We start from the raw sequence: 20,840 nt of genomic DNA on the forward strand, positions 1-20,840 counted from the left end.
TGGAATTACACCTTTGACCTGCCCTTGACTTTTATAAATGACTTAGGGTTCATTGCGCCAAGCGAGGAAGCTGGCAGGTGGAAAGAGCGCCATCTACTGAAATCGTTAATCGGACATGGGTCTTTGGTGATATTAATAAAATACTCAGAATGGGGTAGCACCAAACCTTTCAACTGGGAAAACAAATAAAATCTAATTTACGGAGCTTTTGAAAAATATGCATGACTAGGTTCCACTCCTCTACCTCCACAGGCCGCTTGGAGATTCTGATTAATGAGGTCTGGGACGGGGCAGGAGTAACAATACTTTTCCAGTGATTCACAATGAGATGTACAAACTGTGCTTGAAAATCACTGGGATAGCTTAATGTGTGAGAATGCAATAAAAACATTTGGTGTTTACACCTATTATGAATAGTTAATAGGCACACAATATTATCTTTCATAGAACATCCCATGACAAAGAACAGACATTGTATATCTCTCTTTAGTATAGTGGAACTCTTTTCTCTGCAAAGATCCTGCAAAGCTGCCTGTAACTCTTTTGATATTTCATATTGATTAAATATTTCTGAATTCTCTTAGGATAGGTTTAAAAATTGAGGAAAAGATAAATAGCAGCTGAAGAATGACTCAGATTATCAGTAGTGAATAAGAATGATTAGGGGGAAATGTAAGTAACAGCAACAATGCTCTGAAGCAGTGGGGAGAAAGAAGTACTGGAAGTTGCCTGAGTTCCATGTGTGAAGAATATTCTGTTTTGTTATTGTTGTTCTCATGGGAAAATTCTGATAGAATTTTGTCAAAAATTTTAAAGTTGTTAAGCCATTCCTATAATCTTGGCAATCAGACCAGTTGAATATGATTTTTTTTCTTTTTCCAAAATAATCGTCATGCAATAGTGTATGAGTTGTTATTATGTGGCATCATGCTAACAGTTAATGCAATTATTCCTGGGAGGAAGACCTATAGAGATTAAACAATTTTTAGGCCCCAATAAGTTAAATTATTCCCTTTCCTACAGACACCCTATATGGAGAAGGCAAATTAAAAAGGAAGTAAGGTAGCTATTAGTTGATACCCAATTTTCTTCAAATCTTCTAAAGTGTGTTTTCATATTTTCTGGAGATGTGTGGGAAAATTGAGCTCTGACTTAGATCCAACTCAAAGCCTGTGGAAGCATGAGAGGCTAAGTAGTTTCCTGCGAAGCTCTGCACTACCAACCTCTGTTTAATTTGTTTTCTTATGTTATATCTCAGAGCACAATATTATTATGATTTGGCAGAAAACCTCCTTGATCTGTTAGTAATTAGGCATACCTCTAAAGTGAACATGGGTTGGTTGCCAGGCAATTGTTCTGCATTTCACAATGACTTGTATCCTCAAGAGAATAAATTATATCCAAGCAGGGACCACAAAACAGGGGTTTCTGACAGGCTAGGGTAGAAGGTGAAAACACACACACACACACACACACACACACACACACACATTCATCAGAATAGCAAAAACAAATCCCAAAGGAGCATTTCATTGAGGTTCTCTGAAATCTTATGACCACTGGCCCTAGTTTGACTGGATAGGAAGAGGTAAGAAAGTGAGAACTATTGAAGAAGGGTTTCTTTAGCATGGATTAGTGGTCAGGCACATGCTGATCCTAGGGTGATGATGATATATTTTAATGAAGGGAAGTTTTCTGAAACCCCTTTAGTAACACAATGTCAATAGACACTGTCTACTAATGAACAAGAACTAGAGAGTCTCTAAATTTAAAATTGGTGAAACAGTAAAGTCATAATGTTGATAAGTGAGAACTGCTGTAAAGGTAAAGGTAGTGAGGTCAAAAATAGATATTCAAAAAATTTAGAAAGAGAAACTCCAAAAACACACTTATTGGAGGTGTTAAACTCAGGCAATAAGTATATGATAGGATCCAAGATTATAGTCCAGCCTCCACTACTAAAAACCTACAAAAAACTTTTAAAATGCATTATCTCATTTAGTATTTACAGTAATCTTGAAAACAGGTAAGACCATTATAATTTCCACTTTATTGAATTTTATTTTTTTAACACCAGGGAACATGTGTTTAATACATGAAGGAGCATGTCAGAGAGATTAAGAACTTGCCCAGGGTGACAAAGCAGGTGAAAAATTCTCAAATTCAAGTTTTTTTCAGTATTCTTTCCACAAACTAAAGGGAAATAAGCCAATTTTAATTCTTTCCTGAAGGCAGAAAAGAAGCTCTTACCAACTGGTGACATTGTATCTTAGGTTGATACATTTTCATTCCTTGCCTGTGCTCACACAGATAGAGGAGAATGCTACAGTAAAGGAAACATTTAGGAAGAGAGTGCTTTGTGTATTTTTTTTTTTAAAGTAGGCCATCCACTGTGATAGTAATTCTGTTTATTCCAAATGTGAGATGAAAGTTAATCTGTTCCCTAAAAGCATTTCTGAGGAAAAAAATAAGTTATTCAAAGGCATGAAAGACAAAATGTTGGAGTTCTTCCTTGCTCTCTCCCCTCAAAAGCTACTGAGAAAGATGTTTGGATGAAGGGGAGAGAGAAGAGAGAGAAAGAGAGAGAGGGAGAGAACTGTGTGTGTGTGTGTGTGTGTGTGTGTGTGTGTGTGTGTGTGTGTGTAAGTAATGAGGAAAAACCGTTAGGCCAGAAGTTTATAAATTGAAAGTTTTATAAAAAGCTTTTTTTTTTTTTTTTTTAAATTTTGAAATTTATTGAAGCAATTCCCCTTTTTATTGATTAAGGCTGGAGGGGATGGGGCTTGGTGGATTTAGTTTAGAGTTTCAAATTCACTTATTTTCTAATGAAACAAAAACTCAGAATGAAACTTAATGGATACAATCTGGAATGAGTGAAACATTTTGCTCTAAACTGTTTTATGAAAAGACAAATTTCATATAATTCTGGCAAATAATAGTGTTCTCCAACAAGGCTGCTTACCAAGCAATAATGCTTTATTACATATCCAATATCTTTAGAAAAAGGGCAAATGTAGAATGTATTTATTATAGAATTATTAGCTTTTGGAAACAATAATTACTTTACTTGGTAGCATACATTTTTACTTTTGAGAGACTTTATTGGTGGCAGCCAATGGCAAAGATGTGAATTTTTGTAGTAATTTATAAAATTCAAAATCATAGCTGTGAGGTGACAAGGGAAATCGTTATAGGGCCCACTTTTAGTTGGGACTTTTGAATTGCTTCGCTCCTGAAAGGTATGTGCCATGAATTGAGAGGAGGGAGGAGCTTACCAAAGAATTTGAGATGAATAAAATCTAACCTAGTCAGGACACATTTACAGAATTTTTTTGTTAAAAAAAATGTAGAAATGAAGGCTTGTTTTTCTCATTTTCCATTGTATAAATGGTTGCTCAAATGCGAGTTTCTAATTTATCATAGTTTATGTTGATATATTAAGAGACTAATGTGTCATTTGTGTCTTGATTTCTACATTCTAGAGAGACAGTTTAATCAGTGCATGACCAAAAGCAAACAGAATAAACTGTATCCTCATGGAAGTCTGCCCAGGAAATCCCCAAAATACAGAAGGATCATAAGTAGATGGAAATTCTGTCATAGAACATCTCTCACAAGTGTGTTATAAGAATGACAGGGAAGCTACAGGTTACAACAGATTTGTGAACTCAGCCAAGCACAGTGGTGGCAGGGCCTAGCTGCTACAAAGAAGACATGTTTTAGACAAATACTCATGTATATGGGCAAAAAACTTGAGGACTGTATTTGTGACTCATTGTATAACAGGGTATTTTAGTTTCTGTTCTGTGGAAAGTGTAAAGCATTCCAACGAAGGGTTTTAATGTAGATTTTTTTTTTTCACCCATACTGTTGATTGCTAAATGTAATAGTCTGATTGTGATGCTAAATAAATGTCTTTTTTTTTTCCCAAAGAAAAGGAAGAATGACATATTTGTTCTTCATTCTTGTTTCACATTAGTAGTGGCATTTCTCATGCTCTATTTTCCCAGCCTTGTTCTATATTTTGAGTTATGTGAAGAAAAGTATGCCAGGATGCAATAGGAAGGGTGCTTAATATTCATCTTGTAGGTTCAGGGAGATCTTTCCATGGAAGTAACATTTGAACTGAGATCTTAAGGATGAATAGAAATTATTCAGGCCAAGTGGTAAGTCAGAGAAAAGTGCTTGCTTTAGATAAACGACTGTATCTATATTAAAGACATAAGACAGCATGACATGTTTGATGAAATAAAATTAATTCCAAAAGACTTATAGAAAGTAAAGAGGAAGAGTTCATACTATTAGGATGCAGCAGTTTGCAGGGATCAGATTATGATGGTTACTTTAAATCATGGTAAGGAGTTTGGATGCTGGCTTAAGTGGACTGAGAAATCAATAATTTGAAAAGAGAAGAAAATGATTGGATTCGGGCTTTGAAAATATTTCTGTAGTTGCTGTGGGGAAAGTGGATTGAGAGAATACAATAACAGAGGCAAAGACATCTGTGAGGAGAGAGTAGAAAAATTAGAGTGGTCTAGATGAGAAATTAGGCAATAATAGAGAAGACAGAAATGGGTAGATCCAGAAGTATTAACAGAAGTAGCAGGAATGGAGCACAGTAACTACTTTGGAGCAGGGCGAGGCAGACGCAGGATTGAGGATGTCACCCAGGTTTCTGACCTGGCCAACAAAATGGTTGGTAGTAGCTTTCACTGGAGATAAAAAGAAGATAGAAGGACGTGGGAGTAGCAGTTTAGGGGTTGTGGGAAGAAACAATCACAACGAACAAGTTAAGTTTCAGGCACTGGAAGGACATCCATTAGGAGCTACACAGTGAGTAGGTGGGTATCTGAGACCGAAATTCAGAAAAAAAGATCCAGACTGGAGTTAGAAATTTGTGAATCATCAGCATAAAGATGGCAGTTGAAGAAGATAATCTCATACACTGAGGGAGAAGAAAAGTGGAACTCCAAAAGAGAAACAGAAGAACACCACTCTTGGGGTTGAGAGAAAGAGAAGGAGCCCCCAAAGGAGAAACCCAGAAGTGTGTGGTTTTATGGGAGCCAAATTAAGGAAATGCTTCCTGACAGAACATTAACAGGGCCACATACTTACTGAATTATCACCTGAGACAAGTAATAAGAAATATCCCTTGGATAGATGGTGGTGCATTCATTGCAATCCTTGGCAAAATGAGGTTTAGTAGAAGAGCAGTGGTGACAGAAGCCAGATTGCCTGAGGTTGAATGCTAAACAGGAAGTGAGGATGTAGAGATAGTGAGTGCAGATGACTATTTAAAGAATGTTCGCTACAGAGAGGAGGAAGGAGATAGCACAGTAGCTACAGGGTGATGTGAGATTGAGAAAGGAATTTTTTAAGATGGGAAAGAATTGAGTATGTCTAAATGCTAATGGGAGAGAGCAAACTGAGGTGCATAGTTAAAGGGAAGAAAAGATAACATACTGAATAAAGTCCCTGAAAAACTGGGTCTTTAAAAAAATCACTCCACTGACAAGCTGAGGCAGAGGAGAGGTCTTATAAAGGACTAAACCCATCAAACCTCATCCCCTTCAGCCTTAATCAATAAAAGAGAATGGTTTCAATACATTTCTTCTGTCTGATAAGAAGGTATGAGAGATACCATGGGTTTGGTTCCAGACCACTAAAATAAAAAGAGTATCATAATAAAGCAAGTCACAGAAATTCTTTGGTTTTCCAGAGCCAATTGACTCAGTGTAAAGTTTTCTTCATATGGTTCAGGTAAGTTTGTAGATTAAATCCTAAGACCTGAGGGAATTTTCACCACATGCCTCTCCAGAATTGGTGTATAGTCTCCATAGTTACTGACATAGACTAAAAGAGTTATTTTCATTGTGCCCTCCCCCTCCCATGCCATGTTTTTCTTTTTTCTTTTTCTTTCTTTCTCTCTCTTTCTTTCTTTTTTTTTCTTTCTTTCTCTCTTTCTTTCTTCATTGTTTTCTTTTCTTTTTTTTTTTTTTTTTTGAGATGAAGTCTCGCTGTTGTCCCCAGGCTGGAGTGCAATGGCACGATCTTGGCTCACTGCAACCTTTGCCTCCCACATTCAAGCGATTCTCCTGCCTCAGCCTCCTGAGTAGCTGGGATTACAAGTGCCTGTCACCATATCTGGCTAATTTTTGTATTTTTAGTAGAGATGGGGTTTCACCATGTTGGCCAGGCTGGTCTCAAACTCCTGACCTCAGATGATCTGCACCTGCCCCCCCAGCCTCCGAAAGTGCTGGGATTACAGGTGTGAACCACGGTGCCTGGCCGCCATGTTTCTTACAATGGCAAAAGGACCTTCATCTGGGTGATGTACAATGATGGTTATGGTTTTAAATCTATGCTTGCTACTACAGTGACAGTTCTGTGATCCAAGAATAATCATAAGAATATTGCTTGTGCTGGGCACAAAGAATATGCAAGCATATCTTGTTTTATTGTGCTTCATTTTATTGCACATCACAGACACTGCACTTTTTACAAATTGAAAGTTTGTGGCAACCCTGAGTTGAACAAGCCTGTTGGTGCATTTTCCAACAGCATGTGCTCACTTTATTTCTCTGTTTCACATTTTGGTAATTCTTATAATATTCTCAGTTTCATTATGGTTCTATCTGTTATATTGATCTGTGATCAGTGATCATTGATGTTACTATTGTAATTATTTTGGGTGCAACCCTGTACCCACCTAAGTTGGCAAACTTAATTGCAATAAGTGTTCTGCCTGCTCTGCTGACTGGCTGTTCCCTATCTCTTTTTCTCCTGGGTCCTCCATATTCCCTAGAACATAGCAATGTTGAAATATAGGTCAAGTAATAACCCTACAATGGCCACTAAATGTTCAAGGGGAAGAGTTGCACACCTCACTCTAAATTAAAAGCTAGAAGTGATTCAGTTTAGTGAGGAAGGCATGTCAAAAGTCAAGACAGGCTGAAAGCTGGGCCTCTCACATCAGTTAGCCAAGTGGTGAATGCAAAAAAAGAAAACGTTTTTGAAGGAAATTAAAACTGCTATTTCAGTGAACACACAAATGATAAGAAAGCAAAATGGCCTTATTGTTGACATGGAGGAAGTTTTATTGGTCTGGATAGAAGAACAAACCAGCCACAACATTCCCTTAAGCCAGAACTTACTCCGGAGCAAGGCTGTAACAATCCTCAACTCTGTTAAGTCTGTGAGAGTGGTAAGGAAGTTGCAGAAGAAAAGTTGAAAGCTAGGAGAAGTTGGTTCATGAAGTTTGAGGAAATATGTCATCTCCTTAATTTAAAAGAACAAAATGAAGGCCAGGCGCGGTGGCTCATGCCTGTAATCCCAGCACTTTGGGAGGCTGAGGCCAGCAGATCATAAGGTCAAGAGATCAAAACCATCCTGGCCAACATAGTGAAACCCCGTCTCTACTAAAAATATAAAAATTAGTGGGGCATGGTGGCGCACGCCTGTAGTTCCAGCTACTCAGGAGGCTGAGGTAGAATCGCTTGAACCCAAGAGGCAGAGGTTGCAGTGAGCCGAGATCGTGCCATTGCACTCCAGCCTGGGTGACAGAGACAGACTCCGTCTCAAAAAAAAAAAAAAAAAAATTAAAAAAAAAAAATTAAAAAAAAAAAAAAAGAACAAAATGAAGCAGCAAGTGCTCATGGATACACTGTAGCAAGTTATCCAGAAGATCTAGCTAAAATAAATGATGGAGTTGGCTCCACTAAACAATAGATTTTCAATGGAGATAAAACAGCCTTATATTGGAAGAGGACATCATCTAGGACTTTCATAACTAGGGACGAGAAGTCAATGCATGGCTTCAAAGCTTCACAGGACAGACCAACCCTTTTCTTAGGGGCTCATGCAGCTGGTGACTTTAGGTGAAGCCAATGCCAGTTTACCATACTGAAAATTCTAGGGTCCTTTAGAATCATGCCAAATCTACTCTGCTTGTGCTCTATAAATGGAACAATAAAGCTTGCATGACAACCTATCTGTTTACTACATGGTTTACTGAATATTTTTAGCCCACTGTTGAAACCTACTATCCATGAAAAGGAGATTTATTTCAAAATATTACTGCTCATTGACAATGCACCTGGTGACCCAAGAGCTCTGGGAGGCTTGTGCAAGGAGAATAATGTTGTTTTTACACCTGTTAACACAACATTCTTTCTGCAACCCCTGGATCAGGGAGTAACTTTGACTTTTAAGTCTTATTTAAGGAACACATTTTGTGAGCCTGTAGCTACCATAGATAGTGATTCCTCTGATGAATCCGGACAATGTAAATTGAAAATCTTCTGGAAAGAGCTCACCATTCTAGGTGCCATTAAGAATATTTGTGATTCACAGAAGGAGGTCAAAATAGCAACATTAACAGGAATTTGGAAGAAGTTGATGCTAACTCTCAAGGATGACTTTTAGGATTTGAAGATTTCAGTAGAAAGTAACTGCAGATGTGATGGAAGCAGCAAGAGAACTAGAATTAGTGGAGAGTCTGAAGACATGACTGCATTGCTGCAATCTCACGGTAAAACTTGAATAGATGAAGAGTTGTTACTTGTAGATAAGCAAAGAAAGTGGTTTCTTGACATGGAATCTGCTCCTGGTGAAGACACTATAAACATTGTTGAAATGACAACAAGAAACATTGTTGAAATGACAACAAAGAATTTAGAATATTATGTAAACTGAGTGTATAAAGTAGCAGCAGGGTTTGAGAGGATTAATTCCAACTTTGAAAGAAGTTCTGTGGAGAAAATGCTATCAAACAGCATCACATGCTACAGAGAAACCTTTGTGAAAGGAAGAGTCAATCAATGTGGCAAACTTCATTATTTTCTTATTTTAAGAAATTGCCACACACAGCCACTCCACCCTTCAGCAACCCCCACCCTGATCAGTCAGCAGCCATCAACATTGAGGCAAGACCCTCTGCCAACAAAAAGATCATGGCTTTCAGAAGGTTCAGATGATTGCATTTTTTAGCAATATTCAAAAATTAAAAGATGTAAATCTATTGCACACTTCATACACTATGGAATAGTGTAAACTTAACTTTTATATCCTCTGGGAAACAAAAAAAGTTATGTGACTCACTTTATTGTGATATTTGCTCTATTGGTATGGTCTGGAACTGAACCCACAAGATCTCTGAGGTATGACTGTATTGCCTTCATATTCTTGTAAGAATTATGCAAGGTGAATATTATTATCCTCAGCTTACAGGTAAGTAAAAGCTCAGAGAAAATAAATAAATTCGTGCAATCAAAGAGCTGGTAAATGGCCAGGCACGGTAGTTCATGCCTATAATGCCAGCATTTTTGGAGGCCAAGGCAGGTGGATCACTTGAGGCAAGGAGTTCGAAACCAGCCAGGCCAACATAGCAAATCCCATCTCTACTGAAAATACAAAACAATTAGCTGGGTATGGTGGCACACACCTGTAATCCAAGGTACTTGGGAGACTGAGACAGGAGAATTGCTTGAACTCAGGAGGTGGAAGTTGCAGTGAGCTGTGAGCCAAGATTGCACCACTGCACTGTAGCCTGGGTGACAGAGCCAGCCTCTGTCTCAAAAGAGCTGGTAAATCACTGAACTAGCACTTCACCTAGGTTTATCCATTTCAGATGATGAGCACCAGTGTAAAGTGCTCATTTTCTGAAATAGACAATGTTGTGCTTCAAATTACCCTCATGGCAGTGTTATGTTTTACAACTAATCTTCTCTGTTACACAATAGTGAACAACCCACAGTGGGAGATATTGGTATTGGTATACAAAAGAAAGAGAGAGTTGAAAAACTAGATCCAGAAATAGATCAATGGGAAAAACAAAGTAATTACTTTCAGCACCTATGTATTCCTTCACCTTTCCCATTTTCTCATGCCTTCATTTATTCACTCACTAATAACATATTTTTAAATTTACAGAGAAATTTTGTCCTCATGGAGCTAAAATTACTCAATTAGATACTTAAATTACAATTATGGTAAGAGATACAAATGAAAGGTTTGGAGACTTTGGGGGATGATAACAGGAGGGATACAAGCCAGTTTATGAGTCAACCTAATGGTTCCTTGAGGAAGTGATAGTTGGGCTGACCTTTGAAAAATTTGTAAGAATGAACCAATCCAATGAAACCTGAAGAAAGGAGCTTTGCTTTTTCACAGAGGAAATTGCCCATGTGAATGTCCACAAGCAGAATGGGAAATGACATAAGGCCAGTGGGGCTGGAGCCCAAAGGGTAAGCAGGAGACTACATTCAGACAAGACAGGTAAGGTAGGCAGGGGTCAGATCATCCAGGGCCTTATATGACACATTGAGTCTTCTAAAAGATTGTTATTGTTTTACCTACTCAAGATCTTTCCCCTCTTTTGTCAAGTAATAACACTATGATTTATCCTTGGAAAACCTACCTTCAAATCACAGGGCTCAGGTTGTCTATCTTCAGCTTCAAAGCTAGGCATTTTTTTTGGAAGGGGAAGAGGGTATTTCTCTGTTACCCAGGCTGGAGTGCAGTGGTGTAATCTTGTCTCACTGCAACCTCCACCTCCTCGGTTCTTGTGCCTCAGCCTCCTGAGTAGCTGGGATTACAGAAATGCACCACCACACCTGGCTAATTTTTGTATTTTTAGTAGAGATAGGGTTTTACCATGTTGGTGAAACTCCAGGCTGGTCTCAAACTCCTGACTTCAAGTGATTCTCCCCATCGGTCTCCCAAAGTGCTGAGATTACAGGCATGAGCCACTGCGCCCGGCCTAAAACTGGACATGTGTTAATCCAGCCTTGACCAATCCGAGATTAATCCTCCTTTCATCACAGAAATTACTGAGAGAGGAAAACACACAACCCAAGCCAGGCCAATAAAAACCAATAAAGTTAGTTCTGGGCCTTCTGCTTGTGTTGTTGGGGAAAAGTATTCCCTCTCTGCTGGGGATGCTGATGTGATGGGATGTAAACCTAATACTACTGGCAGCCAGAAGGAAAAAACTCATTTTCTCAAAGGAAATGCCTTTTCTATGGCGTAGACAACACAGAGGATGGTGGAGCAGAGAGATAAGACGGAAATCAAGTTGATATCATTGAGCAGATCTACTCCATAACTTTTAAGTTTTATGAACCAGCAAATTTCTCTCACCAAACAAGCCGGTTTGAGGTTTTTTCAGTCACTTAGATCTGAAAGAATCCTGATTTGTATATTTTTTAAATGGTGCAAGATTTGAAGCGTGGTAACAGACCCTTAAATGTAGAATTGCCTCAATTCAGGTAGTAAAGAGGCAATGAGGACCCTTCTTTCTTTAGCTGAGAAATTGACACAGATGTTGATTAACCTATCTTTTGTATCTTGGGGCTCAGACCGTATTTCTACTGAGGCTGAAGATTAAAGGATGTATATGAAAAAAAGCCCCAGAAATGTATTTGTTCCTTTTTGTAGAGTTTAATGATGTCCTACATGCAAGAAACAGCTGCATTAAAAGCTGGCTTCTCTGGAAGCAGTAAAAACACTAAAAGCAACCCTTTCAGCCCTTGTCCTGATAGACAAGCCAGCCAAGAGTCAGAAGCATTTTTGCTTCACTCTTACCTAAACTTAGTGTTAGCAAAGGTGGGGAGAGTAGAATAAAATTGGAAGCTACGAGTAAAACTAGGAATTCTGCCCACCTGGGGAGACAGAGCACTGAGGCCAATTGTTAGAATACAGAAACAACAAATTTGGAATCTAGAATCAAGGATTAGAATGCAATACTGACTCAGTTTTGTTGTAAACTTACTGAATTTACTGGAAACAGATCGTAGAGTTTAGTAAACTTTTAAGGAACAGAGGTTTCCAGAGAAATGCAAATACCCGTAACTGAGTACTATGATTGCTCAACCCCTGAGGCAATACTCAGTCAGGATCCTAAACCTATACCAACAGAAACAGCACTATCAGTAGGGTATGATAACCAGAAAGTGGGTATCCCCAGTGCCTTTGTCAGCTGTGACCATAAAGGACAAGCAACAGGGGAATCCCAAAAGACAGATCCAAGAGGAGACTGAAGGGCTGACCAAGGAATTTGCCCCAAGGCCAGGACAAGGGGTTACTGCTGCTCCTGTCTAGCAGGATAGTATATATGCTAAAGAATGGTGATCATTTTCTGCCACCTCCCACCCATATCCCCTTTTTCAAGCAGGAGTTTTTTTTTATAGTTATTTTGTTTCCTCCAAATAAATGCATATTAGATTTCTTGGTTAGAGTTTCTAGCATCTATCGTAAATGAAGAACCTACTTGAAAACAGAGCTAAAGTAGATCAAATAAGAGCTGGGAAATGCAGAGTGAGATGGAGTCCTGGTGTCATCATTTGAGCTCATTTTTCTAGCTAAACATGAAGATGACCTATTTATGCAAGTTTTCACTATGTTAGTCAATCCCTCTTCCACTTCCCATTTTTTGGGGAGCAATCGACTTTTTGTCGGGTTTATGTCCTTCCCAACCTAAAAAGTCTTTAGCCCAACAACAATGGGATGTCATGAAATGGATGTAAGCAGGGTTGGGATGTGATCAGATTTGAGATTTTTAAAGAACAAATTTTGAGTAATTAATCTTGAATGAACACCATCTAACTCTCTAAAAGTCATAAATAAGAATACTCAGTCAGCTAGTTGATTGTACCTATGTTTGTACTGAATGTTTGTAATGAGACAAAATGTAACTGCTTACATTTGCTATGAAAGATAATTATGTAACACGATCCAATAATATAATATCTTTCTTACTGAAGAAAGATATTTTCTTCAATAATTTTCCTAAAATTATATTTTAGGAAATATAATTTTGAGAAAATAAGTCAGTTTTTTAGTGACTTTTTATATAATCTTGAAAAAAATTCAGACATAATTTTTACCTTAAAAGAAAGTTTCATTTTGTTTTCCAAACAATGTTACCACCAGTTTACCACTTTCTAGTTATCTCTTAGTTTTTGGAAAAGTCACCAAGCTTCTTTAAGCAGATGACACAACTCATTTAAATGCATTTTTTCCCCCAGATTTATTAGAAAAAGTTCCATCTCAATGTATAACTGAGAATAACTTGCTCCTTAGAATAAATCTCTATTGATATGACTATTCCTGGGAGTTTCATATATCTTTTACTGAATGTATTATTGCAGATATAAAGTAAGCTCATATTAAAGATGAAAAATCGCCTCCTCCATTTTATTGCATTCAAGCTTTTCTATTCTTCTGAGGTATTAGAAAATTGAGGTCTCATATTTATAGAAAGATGTGTTAAGCCACATGATTTAATTATCAACATTATCAACATTAGGTCTAATATTTGTGAAATCTGTTGTAAAAATCACATGATTTCATTATCATTAGAAAAATATAGAAAGTGCTGATGCTGTAATGCCTATCTTGGCTTCCCATTATAATCTTTTAGTGTCAAGATACTAACCCACATATATTTTGGTTTATTACTTACCATTCAGCCCCAAATGCTTCTTGAAACAAGATTTCCTTCTTTGTAACAATGTCTTTTTTTTCTCCATAATTCTCAAGACATTTTAATGAGGAAGAGTGATCCAAAAATCTGGGTCATTGCTTAATGATTGACCAAGAGATATTTGCATAAACAATTGTCAGAGAGTATTTCAGGTAATTCATTGTGCCCATTTTTAGAAAAAATGGATTGTAAATGTAGCATAGAAGTATTCTTGAGACAGCTTATTCAACAATGAAATTGCTTACTAATCTAGATTAATGTTTTCCTTTGAGCAGAAGCAGAGGTTCATAAGCATGAAGCCTAATTTACTGTTTGACAGAGTCTGTTATTCAAAAGCAGGCTTGTGTGGCTAGTTATAAGTAACCAAGGTTTGGGGTAACCCTCTTGTGGTTTTACAAGTGATTGTCCTTAAAAATCTAAGTTTCTTCATGTGAATCCACATATATATTAGTGAAGATTCCAGCTTAGAAAGTAATCTCTCCACTCCCCATTCTATTTTAACCAGTATCTAAGTGTAGGTTTAGCCACAAGAAAATTGGTTACCCTCACATACTCATAATGTCATGGTCCTAGGGACACCTGCCAACTATTTCAAAACATGGACGGGATTGGCTAGCTTCAGTGAGACAAATGAAGTTTAGCTTAGAAAACTGACTTTGTAAGTGCTTTTGTTTCTACTGTGCTTCCCAGAACCTCATTCGAATTTATTTTTCAATAGTGTGGTCACTATTTACTGATCCCTGAGAAAGATAATCTTATTACTTTTTAGAGAAGAAATGTTCTTATCACATTAGGTTAAGGTCAATTTATACTCCAATTACTTTTCATTTCAGCGTAGATTTTTCCATCTGTTTCATGGACAACTTCTTTAGCCAAGAAAAACAACCTCAAAGGCAAATATTTTACTGCAATGTCTGGTTTTCTTTAGAGAAGTGTAAACAATTGAATTTTTTGTTTCATAAAAAAAATAAAATTATGATTAGAGTTTGTGATAAAAGAGATATGCCATTTCCCTTGGGTCAAATATGAGTTCAGAAACTGTCCCTAAACAGCTTACATGAAGGACTAGGCTATACAATTGGATCAACTTCTATTCTTCCACAGAGGGAAACAGTAAGTTTTCTTATTTTAAAAATGCCAAAGATTACAACGTAGAAAGATATTTATGTATAATTTCCTTCTTAGAACTAGTTAACAATCCTTCTCAATATAAATACACCTCAGAAATTAATAATATAAGACTATGCTGGGAGTGGTGGGTCATGCCTGTAATCCCAACACTTTGGGAGGCTGAAGTTGTAGGAATGCTTGAACCTAGGAGTTTGAGACGAGCTGGGAAACGTACTGAGACCATGTATTTACAAAAAATAAAAAAAGTAGCTGGACATGGTGGCATGCGCCTAGAGTCCCAATACTTTGGGAGGTTAAGGTGGGAGAATCACTTGAAGTGAGCCAAGGCCATCCCACTGCACACCATTGTGGATGACAGAGTGAGACCCTTTGTCTAAAAAATTAAAATGGGCTAAGAGCGGTGGCTCATGGCTATAATCCCAGCACTTTGGGAGGCCGAGGCAGATGGATCACCTGAGGTCGGGAGTTCGAGACCAGCCTGACCAACATGGAGAAACCCTGTCTTTACTAAAAATACAAAATTAGCCTGGCATGGCGGCACATGCCTGTAATCCCAGCTACTCGGGAGGCTGAGGCAGGAGAATCACTTGAACCTGGGAGGCGGAGCTGAGATTGTGCCATTGCACTCCAGCCTGGGCAACAAGAGCAAAACTCTGCCTCAAAAAAAAAAAAAAAAAGAAAAAAAAAATTAGAATATATCTATATAAGACAAATAGAGTCAATATCTATGTGAGATAAATGAATGTTTTTATTTTTTTTTCCATATCCTTTTTGGAAGTAGATATTTTTATCCATAAAATATAAGATCTCGCCTGTAATTCTAGCACTTTGGGAGGCCGAGGCGGGTGAATCACCTGAGGTCAGGAGTTTGAGACCAGACTGGCCAACATGGTGAAACCTCATCTCTACTAAAAATGCAAAAAATTAGCTGGGAGTGGTGGTGGGCTCCTGTATTCTCGGCTACTCAGGAGGCTTATGCAGGAGAATTGCTTGAATCTGGGAAGCGGAGGTTGCAGTGAGCCGAGATCACACCATTGCACTCCAGTCTGGGTGACAAGAGCAAAACTCCATTAAAAAATAATTTATATATATATATATTTATATTTATATGTATACACACACACACACACGCACTTAAAGCTTCTGTTAAAAACCTTGCAACTTTTCCATGCAGCTATTTTTTTAACAATTTTCATTGAATAGAGAATATATATCCTTGTTTTGTACTTTTAATTGTTCTGCTTATTAGCGTACTTATTAGGTATACCACCCTATCATTTGATGGGTATATACTCAGAATTGGTCATTCTTGAAATATCGGGAATACAGCCCTCAAAGGTTTTGGGAAAATCCCAATAAAAGAGCCACGAATCAGAAAGGATCCCAGGAGGAAATAGAGGGCATATTTACATTATGATAATTTGAGGAGGGTTTTATATAGAAATATTACAGATGTTTGGAAAATGTTTGTAGGAATCACAAAGGGGAACACTATTATCACCCCTAGGCTCAAGGGGAAAGGTGAAAAAATGGTTACCAGAACCCAAGAGGAAAGAGATGTATAGTTTATCCCACCTTGAAAGGAACTATGATGTTAGGATGGAGGACAGTGCCAGCCTGAGGTGATTCCACAGCAAAGGAGTCAGGGGAAGAAATATCCCATATTTACTCTTGACCCTCTCTGTGATCCATTGCCAGGGCTTCTTCTGGGCTACACTGCACTGCCTGATACGATAGCCTGGTCACAGGTGGCTACTGAAATGTGGTTTTAGGTGTAAAATACATCCCAAATGTTGAAAACTTAATATGAAAAAAGAATGTAAAATATCACCTTAATAATTTTATGTTAAATAAAAATGGTATCAATAGTATGGACATATATATTTGATACACATTATTATTAAACATTAACACATTAAATATGTATATATCAATATATGTAATATGTAATAATATCTGACATGTTATTTTTACTTGGTTTTTAATTTTAAAACATAGCTATTAGAAAATTTAAATTTTTAGAAAATTATTAAAATTAAAAAACATATTTATACATATATCATACCATATCATGTAATATCATACCAGATCACACAATTTCTGTTAGACAGGACTAGGCTAAATTTACTAGAAAGTAGAGGATGTGGGAGTCTGTTGATATAGTTAATTACAGGCCAGCTTCTGGAGCACAGAAAAGGTTGGAGAAGGAGGGTGAGTGACCCAGGAGAGAACAACAGAGATGTTAATAAAGAATATTAAACCTAGAAAGATGTACCCTAAGTAAGTGGACATTTTTCTTGGTGATTTCTATTGTTGGTCTGTGAAATAATTTGTTAGGAAACTTGTCAGGACATTCCATATTACATGAAGACTCATATACATTTTTTCTTTTTAAACAGCATTGAGGGTGGAATACATAATCAGCTGAGTTCTTTCCAATTGTAACTTTTCACTTTTATGTGTGTTCCATTTTGCTAAGCTCTGAGTATAACTTGAAATTCATATTATGGAAGTATATGTAGGTCTTTAAGGGACAACTATAGCAGGTCTGACAAGTGGAAGACATTTAAAAAAACAAATTTATTTTATGAGATGGAGTCTCAACATGTTGCCCAGATTGGTCTTGAACTCCCGGACTCAGGCAGTCCTTCCACCTCAGCCTCCCCAAGTGCTGGAATTACAGGTGTGAGCCACTGCACCTGGCCTAGACGACATATTTAAAACTTTTTTTTGGGGGGGGATGGTGTCTCTGAGATTTGATTAACCTTTTTGTGAAAAATATTTGTTTAAATGTAGGCATTTATCTTTTTTTAAGTAAATATTGATTGGGTAGCTTTTATGTTCCCTCACTGAGCTTATTGTCTAATATAATATTAGGAAAGAGATATTTAGCAAGCAAGCAAATAAATAATACTAATTTTATGTTTTATATATAATACATAAATTGTTATATATATTTTTGAAGAAGGAACAACAAACTAATGTATAATAATGACTGGAGTGTGACTATGGGGTCTTATTGTAGATTAGGATGATAAATTAGTTTTCTGTTGCTATGTAACAAATTATCATGAACTCAGCCATTTAAAAAACATTCATTTATTTTATATTGTTCTGTAGATCAGAAGTCTGGCATGGTATGGCTGGGTTCTCTGCTCAGGGTCTCACAAGGCTGAAATAAAAATTCCGCTTCCAAGCTAATTGCTGTTATTGGCAGAATTCAGTTCCTTGTAGTTGTAGGACTGAGATCCTTGTTCCTTGCTGGCTGTTAGCCAAGGGCTACTCTGGGCTCCTGTAGCCTGCCACATTCCTTGAATTCCTCCATCTTTGTCAGCAATGGCATGTGATAACCTTCACAAACTTCACATCTCTGACTTCTTCAAACAGCCAGATAAAATCGAGTCTTTTTTTCTTTTTTCTTTTCCTTTTTTTTTTCTTTTTGAGTGGAGTTTTGCTCTTGTTGCCCAGGCTGGAGTGCAATGACATGATCTCGGCTCATTGCAACTCCATCTCCCCGGTTCAGGTGATTCTCCTGCCTCAGCCTCTCAGGTAGCTGGAATTATAGGAGCCTGCCACCACACTCAGCTAATTTTTTATATTTTCATCAGAGACGGGGTTTCACCATGTTGGTTAGGCTGGTCTCGAACTCCAGACCTCAGAACTCCCACCACCTCGGCCTCCCAAAATGCTGGGATTACAGGCATGAGCTACTGCGCCTGGACAAAATCAATTTTTTTAAAGTATAAGCCCCATTTTTATTTTTACTTATTTTAAATGAATAAATAAAAATTGTATGTATTTATGGTATACAATATATTTTGATATATGTATACATTGTGAAATGACAAAATCAAGCTAATTAACATATCTACTACCTCACATATTTTTTGTTTGGGGTGAGGACATTGAAATCAACTCTTTTAGCAATATCCAAGTGTATGTTACATTGTTATTAATTATAATTGGAATGCTATACATTAAATTACCTGAACTTGTTATCTCTTGTCTTTTTTTTTTTTAAGATGGAGTCTCACTCTGTTGCCCAGTCTGGAATGCTGTGGTGCGGTTTGGCTCATTGCAACCTCCATCTCCTGGGTTTAAGCAATTATTCTGCCTCAGCCGGGTAGCTGGGATTACAGGTGCCCTCCACCATGCCAGGCTAATGTTTGTATTTTTAGTAGAGACGGGCTTTCAGCATGTTGGCCAGGCTGGTCTCAAACTCCTGACTTCAAGTAATCCACCCTCCTCTGCCTCCCAAAGTGCAGGGATTATAGGCGTGAGCCACCACACCCAGCCTCTCTTGTCTCTTTGGTATAGCCATTGTAACAGCTATGAGGTCATATCTCACTGTGGTTGAGAAAATTTATTTTAAAGGGCTCATATGACTTGGTCAGTTCCACCCAGTTAATCTCTTTATTTAAAGGTCAATAGATTTGGGACCTTGATTTCATCTCCATATTTCCTTTACAGAAATAGCTACATTAGTGTTTGACTGAATAACTGAGAGATGTGCGTATATCAAGGCCAGGAACCTGGAGGGTTCATCATAGAATTCTTCTTGTCAAGGATGGTTAAGAAAGCAAAAGGCTTTCTGAGGCATTTCCGTTTCAACGAAAGCTTGAATGACAAGAAATTACCAGACATACAAAGATCTAGGGGGTGGGGCTGAGGGAAAGAATTATTGCTAGAGATGTACATTTCAAATGGTGAATTCCTAAAAAATGTATAATGGAATATCAATTCAAAACTCCAAAAACTTCTGGAAGTATACAGACCATTATGTATTAGAATTTAATAATAACTATATACCTACGCTTGCTGTACAAATGCTGAACTTTAAACAATGAAGTTTAGCAAATAGTAGTATACAAAGAACAACTCCTGAAGGATCTTATACTTTCTATACTTCCCAAACTTTCTACTATCTTCCTCTTTTTCGGGGCACCAGCCTCTTGTTTATATTCTTCATGTATCTTTTCTTCCATCCTCCTCTTCCTTTAATGTCACATGGTCTTAATCACTATAGTATACTCATATTTATGTCCTTGCACAACCTTTCCTGTGATCTCACGTATCTAGGAGAATCCTTTTAGATACCTATCTTTAGAGAGTCAGCACTCTACCATTAATCAAAGGCCTGCTCTAGGCAAAACTAGGAAAAATGTTCTTTCACTGTCCTTTGATCTTTCCTTTAAATCCTTGTTGACTTCTTTCTACCACCTTTGCTCTACCAAGCAGTCAAAGATCTCAGGCCTCCTCCTCCTTTTCCAGTATTAATGCTCAGATTCAGCTAGATCTTACTGGACGCCTTTTACATATATTAAAGTTTAAACAATTGATGAGTAGTTTCATGTGTGCAGGGGGTGTCTGTATTTTGACACTGGACAATTGATTAATTCATAGGACTGAGGATTTAATTATGAAATCTTCAGAATAACCAGGCTAGATGCCAACCATGCTCAATGTCCCTATGAACTGTCCTGCTCAGGAAAGCAGCACCAGTCTCTTTGTGTATTTCTTGTGTAGAGTCAGACACTAATTTGACTAGAGTCGGTACCTGGTCAACTGAGATTCACCCATAAAAATGCTGATGAGGCCGGGCGCGGTGGCTCACGCCTGTAATCCCAGCACTTTGGGAGGCTGAGGTGGGCGGATCACGACGTCAGGAGATCAAGACCATCCTGGCGAATACGGTGAAATCCCGTCTCTACTAAAAATACAAAAAAATTAGCCGGGTGTGGTGGCGGGCGCCTGTAGTCCCAGCTTCTGGGGAGACTGAGACAGGAGAATGGCGTGAACCCGGGAGGCGGCGGAGCTTGCAGTGAGCGGAGATCGCGCCACTGCACTCCAGCCTGGGAGACAGAGCCAGGCTCCGTCTCAAAAAAAAAAAAAAAAAAAAAAAAAGCTGATGAAATGGATTGGTACAAAACATTCTGCCCAAGAAAAGTGAGACAATGAGCAAAGCCAACCAGCCTATTTCCTTCCGGAATTTTAACTGGATATTGCCGAGAGAAATTCCTAGTACGTGTGCTAAGAGCAGGATGAGAAAGCTAGTCAGGAAAAACAGCGATACTACAGGAGAGAGACCATGTGGGTAATAAAAGAGAAGGTAACTGGATTCCAGGTGTTTTGATTCTCTATTGCTGCCTAACAAATTAACCCAAAACTTAGTGCTTTACACAATCATTTTATTTGCTTATAATTCTGTGAATCAGGAATTTAGGCA

This window comes from Papio anubis, chromosome 3, assembly GCF_008728515.1.
Source record: "Papio anubis isolate 15944 chromosome 3, Panubis1.0, whole genome shotgun sequence".
Lineage (NCBI taxonomy): Eukaryota > Metazoa > Chordata > Mammalia > Primates > Cercopithecidae > Papio > Papio anubis.